Source organism: Eptatretus burgeri, chromosome 3 (assembly GCF_056783735.1).
Source record: "Eptatretus burgeri isolate ZD-2024b chromosome 3, Ebu_testis_v1, whole genome shotgun sequence".
NCBI classification, from domain to species: Eukaryota; Metazoa; Chordata; class Myxini; order Myxiniformes; family Myxinidae; genus Eptatretus; species Eptatretus burgeri.
Window position 1 is genome coordinate 21,572,889 of NC_140963.1, and position 8,991 is coordinate 21,581,879.

Below are 8,991 nucleotides of genomic sequence, written 5' to 3' on the forward strand. Positions count from 1 at the left end.
AAACAAGCCGGTCGGCGACATGGCTGCTCGCTCTAGATGGAAAGCTGGCCGACGCGACTAGCCAATATTCATGTACATGCTATCAATCAATTTAGCACAATAAATATGATTATCACAGCCCTCTTAGTTTGTTCCCAGAAACCCGCATTGTGAAATTTCAGGCATGTTTCCAAAGAGACTCTAACAAATGGCAGCCCTGGTAATTCGATTTATCTATTCGCTAAAGATTTTATTTTTTTATATGATGCTGTGAGACATTCTCCTTGGGCACAAAAAAACCAGGTCCCCCGGAGGTCCAGTTTCGGAGGTATTGATTTTTTTTTTTGTACAGTCCACAATAAGTGTACGATGTACGATAAAGTACTTTAGCTGTTGCTAAGCAATGGAGGTCTGCATAGCAACCATTCATTTTTGTGTACATGCTAGCCACATTGTACACATTTCACCCAAGTTTCATTAAAATCAGATTCTTTCTCTTTGAGATATTCACAATTAACCGTTTCTGAAATGTTCGCCATGTACTCGCCCAAAACCTATCTCCTCCTACAAATATTTTTTGTTAGGGCTGCAAATTGGCATGAAGGGAGCTAGACAGATTGCGCACAGAACTCTAAGCTTCGATTTTTCGATTTTTTTTTTCATTTTTTTACCACTTTAAAGGGCCGTTGCTAGGGCCCGGGGTCCCATATTCGAAAGCACACGATTCCCAGAAATATTGGTCCTACCTACCAAATTTCATTGGAATCGATTGAGTGGTTTAGCCTTTAGGCTTGACCAAAGTTTCGCGGACAAACAGACAGATGGAAATGTCCAGAATAAGGGTGCTCTAAGAGCAGCCAATAAAAAGAAATGGCCTTGACAAAATTATTGACACACTCAACTTAATATTTGGTAACACAGCCTTTGGATAAAATAACTCAAGTCAAGAGCTTCCTATCGCCATGAATGAGCTTCCTGCACCACTCCACTGGCAGTTTGGCCCACTCTTCTTGTGCAAACTGCTCCAGTTCTCCCAGATTTGAAGGGTGCCTTCTCCAAACTGCTGTTTTCAGATATCCCCACAGGTGTTCAATGGGATTTGGATCTGGACTCATTGCTAGAACAGTCCATTGTTTTGTCTTGAACCATTCCTGGGAGCTTTTTGAAGTGTGTTTGGGGTCATTGTCCTGCTGCAAGACCCATGACCTTTGAGGGAGACCCAGATTTCTGGCACTGGGTTTAACATTGCGCTCCAAAATGCCTTGGTCATCTCCTGATTTCATGATGCCATGCACACATTCAAGGCACCCAGTACCAGAGGCAGCACGGCAACCCTAAAACATCATTGAACCTCCTATATGTTTGACTGAAGGGAAGGTGTTCATTTCTTTGAAGGCTTCATTTTGTCTTCTGTAAACATGGAGATGATCTGCTTCACCAAAAAGCTGTAATTTGGTCTTATCTGTCCACAGGATGCTCTCCCAGAAGGATTTTGGCTTGTTCAGGTGTGTTTTGGCAACTCAATTCGGGCTTTCTTATGTCTCACTCAGCAGTGGGGTCCTCCTTGGTGTCCAACCAAAGAGCCCCGTTTCATTGAGCTGGCGACAGATGGTGCAAGTCAAAACTGCCGTAACTTGTGTCTGAAGGTCAGCTTGAATCTGTATGACAGTTGATCGAGGTGCTTTCTCCACCATGCGAACAATCCTTTGCTGCAATCTTTGATCAGGTTTTCTCTTGCGGCCACGTCCAGGGAGGCTGGCTACTGTGCCATGGGCCTTAAACTTCCTGATAACATTATGTATGATGGACACAGGAACATCAAGGTCTCTGGAGATGGACTTGTAGCCTTGATATTATCTACACTTGGTTACAATCTTGTGTCTGACCTCCTCACACAATTCTCTGGTGTTATTTCTTTTCTCTATGCTCATTACGGTCCACAAAGTGACATAAAACAACAGAATGACTCCTTTTCTCTCTTCAAACTGGTTGAATGAGTAATTGTTATATTGCAGGCACCTACATCTCACCACAGATGAGTTCAATTCCAAAGCAAAGGAGAATCACCTGTTTGAAATCTGATTATTTCTGACAACTTTTGAAGGGTGCCAATAATATTGTCTGGGCTATTTTAGGATTTCTTTGTGGAATAAGCAAAGATTTAGTAATTTTTTCAGCTTTTCTTGTTTTGTTCCACTGCAATCCAAACAAATACATTTGTGGACACCAAAAGATTTTGTAATTTCAACAATTTTCTGGAAGAAATTGTTCATGATTTGAAAAAGTGTCAGGGTGCCAATATTTTTGGCCATGAATATATTTCCTCGCGCGGTATGCTTACACCTTCTGTAAGCATACAAACCATGCTTCCCCATTGTCTCGGGTTGTTCACCTGCATTTGATTTTTCATTTATTATTTTAATTTGTTAAGATTTCATTTACGGATGCTGTGCGACGATTCCGTGATTTTTTTCCCGTTGTACCGGCTTTCATGTTCATCGGCGCACAAAATTTCAACTTTCTTCGTCACTCGGAAAGTACCGATCTTTCATATCAGTCAATGAGTCAGTCAGTCAGAAATAGGGGTGTGGTGTGGTGTGGTGTGGTGTGGTGTGGTGTGTATACATATATATATTAGTCATTGGCACAGCATTGGTGGTGAGTGGTGAGGTCTGAAACTCACTCGGGGCAGCATGAACTATCTGCCACTCAAGCACATTGTCTTTCCTTGCCAGACCCCATCAGGAAGTGTTGGAGTCAGATCTTGATGTTGTTGAGGTGGTTTTAAAGGCATGTCGTGATTCTTAAACACCGTGATGTCTTTCTTTCGTTCTGAGCTAACAACGCATTCCACTCTGCCCCAAAGCCTGGTGTTGGCTTCGTGGTTGGGGTGGCTGGCTTGGGATCCTGGGGTCCTGGGGTCCTGAGTTCGTGCTCTGTTGGCTGTGAGGAGTGTGATTAAATGGCCACATTTGAGCCATAGTCAATATATATATATATTAGCTAGATGGAGGGATTCGAACCAATTTTTCTTGTATCCTTCAAAATGTATTTTAAAAACTCTTTATAAATTTATTGCATGGTCTAGCCTACCACATGTTCTTTACTGGTAATGCTAGTCCTTAAACCTTGGCTTTCCCAAGCATTCCACTCTGTGACACTGTTGTTTTAGTTTGAAATGCATTTAAACATCTTCATAGCCTTCAGTCACACAGTTTCCACCAGTTAGCTCATTCTGGTGACCTAACACAGCCCACGCTTGGGAAACTACAAGGGTTTTTGCTTTTACAGTGATAACAAGCCCAGATAATTGCCTAAGAGAAATTCCTGGGCCCTAAGATAAGTGGCTTGACTGTTCCACCCTCCCTTGTGGGAGGAAGGAAAAACTCTGCAGCACATATTTGGGTATTCACACAGAGCTCTTGTCACACCAACCAGGGTTAGAGTATAACCAGAGATAGATTGGAATTAGAGATAGAATATATATAAGGGAGAGTTTTGCATGTAAAACTCAGTGTGGTTTGGTCACTCTCCACTGTGCTGGTTGAGCTGCCACATAACCTCCGCATGCGTGTGGTCCTTCAATAAACTGCATTTTGGTGAATCCTCCTCGACTGACTCTCTTCATGCCGGGCCGGAGAACAGAGTCTTCACAAATGGCCACTGAATTAACACCAAGTGTGGTCGACTCAGCCCGTCATCCTTCCGAGGTCGGCGAAATGAGTACCATTGTGTACTGGTAGAGGGGCACAGCCAAGGCCGGATTTACCATGTGGGGGCCGTGGGCACAATGATTGTGGGGGGCCCCCAAATTTGGAGATTAATCAACAACTTAAATTATAACTGCTTTTTCATCAACAACAACTTATATCTTTAGATTTGGCAGATCCTGATCAGGAATGATTTGGCATACATGTTCACAAATTACAATTGAATCTGACAATATGACAAGATGGACGGATTGTTATTGATATGGCTGGTGACTTATCTCTGAGCTATTTCTAAAATCAAATCACAAAAATGCTGTTGCTGCAAGAGTAAGAATAGAGATGGACTAATATAAGAAAATAACAAACGACGCGGTCATTAATCATACTACGAACTTCGACTAAAAATCTTCTAACCTTTAAAAACCCTCTGGGCAAGAGAAATCCGAAATGGTGATTAATAGCCGACTTCCAGCGACCGCAAATATACGGCAGTGTCATCCACATCAATGAACATACACACGGTGCCTTAACCAATGGACAAGCTTCCTGCGCGACTTCGCGGCAGCGAACTTGGATGTGATACTGTCAACCTGCATGGAATTGAGCACATCAGATTCGGTTGAAATGATGGTCAGATTGACCAGTCTCTGCTGCCCCATCATGGAGCGAAGATGGTTCTTGATAAGCTTGAGTTTCAAAAATGAGCGCTCCCCAGAACAGTTCGACATCATCAGTGAGAGGTAAATCCGAAGCAGCACTTCCACGTTTGGGAAAGTATCGGTGAGTTTTCGCTCGATGAGAAAACTGTACATCTCGAGTTCAGTACGGCCCGAGTCTGGCTCTGACTCCTTCATCATGACTTGGAACTGAATCATTTCTTCTGTGAGGTCAGGTGATAGATCTTCCCGATACAGCTCGACGAGCTTCGAGCATGACTCTCGAATCTGCTCCACTTCAAGTTGAACAAGAGCATGCAGGAATCCAAATCTGTCGCTCATCTCGCTGTAAGCGTTTGTACGCTTTTCCAACTGCGACAGCAGTACGTCGATCACTGCAATGTATCCACTGATGCGAAAGGACTCCATGGTGTCTAGTTCTACTTCTGGAGTGTGTCCGTAGTCCAAGGGACCGAGGCGGACATTACGCTTTCGTCTATGCGATCTGCGAGTGAATTCCTCCGTACCTGAGCGCTCCACTCCGTCAACAACGAATGTATCAAATTGATCGCGTAATGACTGCACGAAGCTCGCCAGTGACTTGAGGAGCGTCACGGCTGTGTTGAGATCGGGAGCTTGTGACTGAAGGGTTTTACTCGTACGATCAAATCTACCAAGGACAGTAGACCAGAAACCAGCATAGAACCCTATCTCGAGCGTGCACATCGTTTGGTGAAGTGTCTCAGCGGTGTTTCTTGTTTCACTATTCAGTTGTTCATCGTTTGCGATTTCATCGAGGACATCCGTGATTTCGCTGTAACCATCTACAAGAGCTCGGGTTGCGTCAGAATGAGCCGACCAGCGAGTGTTGCTGAGGCGCTTTGGTATTGCAGACCTTTGGCTTTCAGGGCGTTAAATAATCTGACGTAGCGCGACGTGGAAGCTGTAAAAAATACATACACTTGTTCCATGAATTCAAGGAATGCTGCTGCAGGTCTACAGCATCCCACGGCCGACTGACCGACTAAGTTCAGTGAGTGCGTCACGCATGGCACAAATATTGCGAGGGTTCTCCTGTTTGATCATTCCCTGCATCCCATTGTATCGGCCACTCATTTAGATGCGTTATCGTAAGATTGTCCTTGGCAGTTAGCGATGTCCAATGCGGTGGCTTTCAAAAAATCCAGCAATGCCGTCGCTTGCTGGAGTCCAGTGTGTCCTGTGTTGCTCAGAAAGGTCATGAAACGCTGCACTGGAGTTTCGTTCTCGATGTATCGTAGAATAACTGTGAGCTGGTCGATGTGGCTTATGTCAGGAGTAGAATCGACTGACACAGAGAAGTATTTTGCCTCTTTCACATGAGCGACGATGTTACCCAGAACCGATTTTCCGATGATGGAGACTAACACTTCACATGTCATAGATGATAAGTAGTTGGTGTGGCCACTACCTTGGTTGGCATATTTCTGAATGTGCTGCACCAAAAATGGATCGTATTCCGCAAGTAATTCCATTAAACCAAGGTAGTTACCATTCGTCCGTGACCCAACAATTTCATCCGATCCACGGAACGCCAGACCACGCTCAGCGAGAAACGATATCACGCTCACATTTCGTTTCAGCACCTCCCTCCAATAGGACGCAATCTCACTCACCTGTTTGATGACTTGTGTCCACATGACCTGCGGATGTTGCTCTGTCTGACAAGCGGATGATGTTCGCACAATGTACATGCGAACGCTCATGCACCTCGATAGAACGACTGGCATGCTTCCAGTCATTGAATCCTTCCCTGCCCAGGGCAGTAGCGCCTCCAAAGAGCTTGCAAGCGATGCAGTACAGTTTTCCGGTTGTTGTGGAGAAGCAAAGCCAGGACCTTTTCACGGACTCTCCGTTTTGTAGTCTACGGTAAAAAAGATTCTTGGAGCAGCAGCGTTTCCTACCTTCAACGAACTGTATGGATGAATCAAAGGGACCAGTCGAATTCTGCAGGGGCTCCAAATCTCGTGATGCCCAGTAGTCGATCATCTCTGACGACGGTCGCTCAGGAGGCCAACATCCAATGCAATTGGCAAAGCCAGGTCCACGATCAGTCAATATATCTCGCGCTTCTTCATCTGATGCATGTTCTTCATCGGTGGAACCTTCCGAGATGTTGGGCGAATCTTGACGCGGGGGTTGCGTTGCCAAATCCGCTTGTTCTGTCTCTGTTGGTGTTCCAGCCTCTGTCATGGACGAATCGCCTGTTTGTGCAGGAGTGAAAAACTCTGAGATTTTCTGGATCTTGTCGACGACGGCCTTGTGTCTTTCATCTTTTTCCTTGGAACGTTTCCGCTTTTAAGCACCACTGTCATATTTCGATGGAACCCTGGATTTGTGCCTGTCGTCACTGAAGCTGCTCATTGTGGTTTCTGCAGCTGGTAGGTACCGAGTAACCGAGATATCGTCAGAATGCACGTGGAACGTACCAGAATCACGAACAAGTATGTTTCACACACCTGGAACATAGAAAGTCACACCGTGTGACTGTGCTGTGCCAGTAAGCAGGGTACTGACGGCGTTCCCTACCAGCTGCAGTTTCAGTGTGTACAATACTACCCCTGCCGGCCATGTGCTGTGCTGGCCTGGCCTAGTTTCACCACGTCGACTTTCACCTTTTCACCCCTCCTCTGACCGGACCTCTGTATTCCGTCTGTGCTTGCTGGGCTCTGGCGGGCAGTGCCGTAGTTAGTTGGTCACGCTCAACCATCAGAAGCATCGATGATCGATCCAAAAAAGATCCAAATGCGGGTCCCCAATGCCCGAGGCTTGCCCCGGGAATTTTTGACCACGTTGGATCCATTCTGTGGGCCGTGGAAGAAACGGCTTGAAAAAGCCAAAGCTTGAAAAGGACCCTCACGATGACGGACAATATTGAAAAGATATCCTTACAAAGACTTTACAATCTTCATTCACTGACAATAAAACTTTAGAAGCACATTTTCAAGGGATTTTCAAAATGTCATCGAAATTGTGGGGGGCCCCGGGCCCATGGCCCCACCTGGCCACCCCTAAATCCGGTAGTGGGCACAGTATCAGCGACACAGTCGCGCTTCCAAGAAATGATAGCTACCCCCAGCAGCCAAGCTCCCATTCGCAAGATCAGAAACACGTGCCGTGTTTAAAATAAAACCTGATTCCTAAATGCGGATTCGTTACCGAACTCATTTCATCTGGATGGGGCGAGAGGAACACTTCTGTTCTCATTTACGTCATTACGTCATTACGTCATTACGTCATTACGTCATTACGTCATTACGTCATCACGTCATTACCACGATTATCATCGAGTTTATTTTACGAGGGACGGTGTGACCGTCCATGGCCATGGCGTGCCGGAGAATCTCCCTGAGTGGCATGGAGGGAGACACACAATCAAGCTGCACTCTCCACATCTCATGATCGTCACAAACAATCAGGGGATAAAACAAGAGATTGAAGGAATAATTACGGCCGTCGATTATGTCCGGGGTCCCAGGGTCGTTACCCCTCGTGACCCCCAAACGCTTCTCAGTGTTCCTGCCTGAAAATGTGTAATGGCGTCGGATGGGTCGAACACCCAGGTGGACGTGTCGACCAAGTTTCCGCTTCTCGATCGCACCTCTCGTTTATCTCGTGTTTCTTGATCCGCACCAGCCTCGTCGATGCACCGTCTCATTCACACAGCACGCGGCAATGTGTCCACATGAACCTTGCACTCCGCGAAGACCGTTGCGAATGACGTCACAACACGTCAACACGTCAACATCTGTGACACATCTGTGAGAAATATTAACAACGTAAATCGAAGATCATAAAGAGGGGAAGGAGGTCGAAAAATGATCAAGCTCACGGAAATAAATGTACGAAGAGATCTGTAATCGTATCTTCATGAAAGTTCCCTGGGGCGACTGAGGATCCACCCGCTAAAAATTACCATGGCAACGGAACGTGTTTTCTGTGGTTCGGTGCCACCGACCGTCTATTTATTACGTACACAAAATCGACTGAATTTTTTTTTCTTGTTTTCCTCTCACGACCCGCTCAGTGGGCCTCCCAAGATGGCGTTTGGTGGCGACAAATTCGCACCACACGTAATCTTTCCAGTCTCATCGACAGTTCACTGCCCACTGTACACCCTGATACTGCAAAAAATACTTACTGTACCGACGAGAACTTGACCTCTACAATTTTATCCCACATGGCCAGAACATCCTTTGTAGTTTATGATAATACGAGTTCTCATGAACACAAGGAACTTCGACGCAGCAGGACATGAGGCCTAGCAAAGCCTGCACCATTATTACCAACATCTTGAGGAACATTACATCGCGTGTTCAAATGCCAAACGACAGAAAAATCAGGCACATTCAAAATATCTCGTGTGCCTTTCTGAACAACTCGTGTTCTGAGGAGGAACCAAGTAATGCTCCAGAAAAGTTCACAGCTCTTCCATGAGCCTCGACTCTGTGTAAAAAAAACTGAAGCCCCACATTTACCTTCACACAAAGCAATCCATTGAATTGCAGAATCTGTTCTGTTGTATATTCAGATGTATTCGTCCCCGACCGGTTTCAACAAAGGAGGCTGTTGGTTTGTTCTCCGTCCCTCGTCCCACCTGTGGGTTT

The 8,991-nt window shown here is 45.7% G+C and overlaps 1 protein-coding gene across 8 annotated transcripts in view; it reads right to left on the reverse strand.

The window, feature by feature from the left end:
• The window catches only part of LOC147029520 (uncharacterized), a 114,195-nt gene extending 105,204 nt beyond the window's left edge, over positions 1–8,991 (reverse strand). For 3 of the 8 annotated variants that reach the window (XM_085872611.1, XM_085872609.1, XM_085872603.1), the window contains exon 1: positions 7,908–8,207. The gene's annotated coding sequence lies outside the window, so the exon portion shown is untranslated. The other 5 variants (XM_085872604.1, XM_085872607.1, XM_085872610.1 and 2 more) reach the window with 5 other exon arrangements.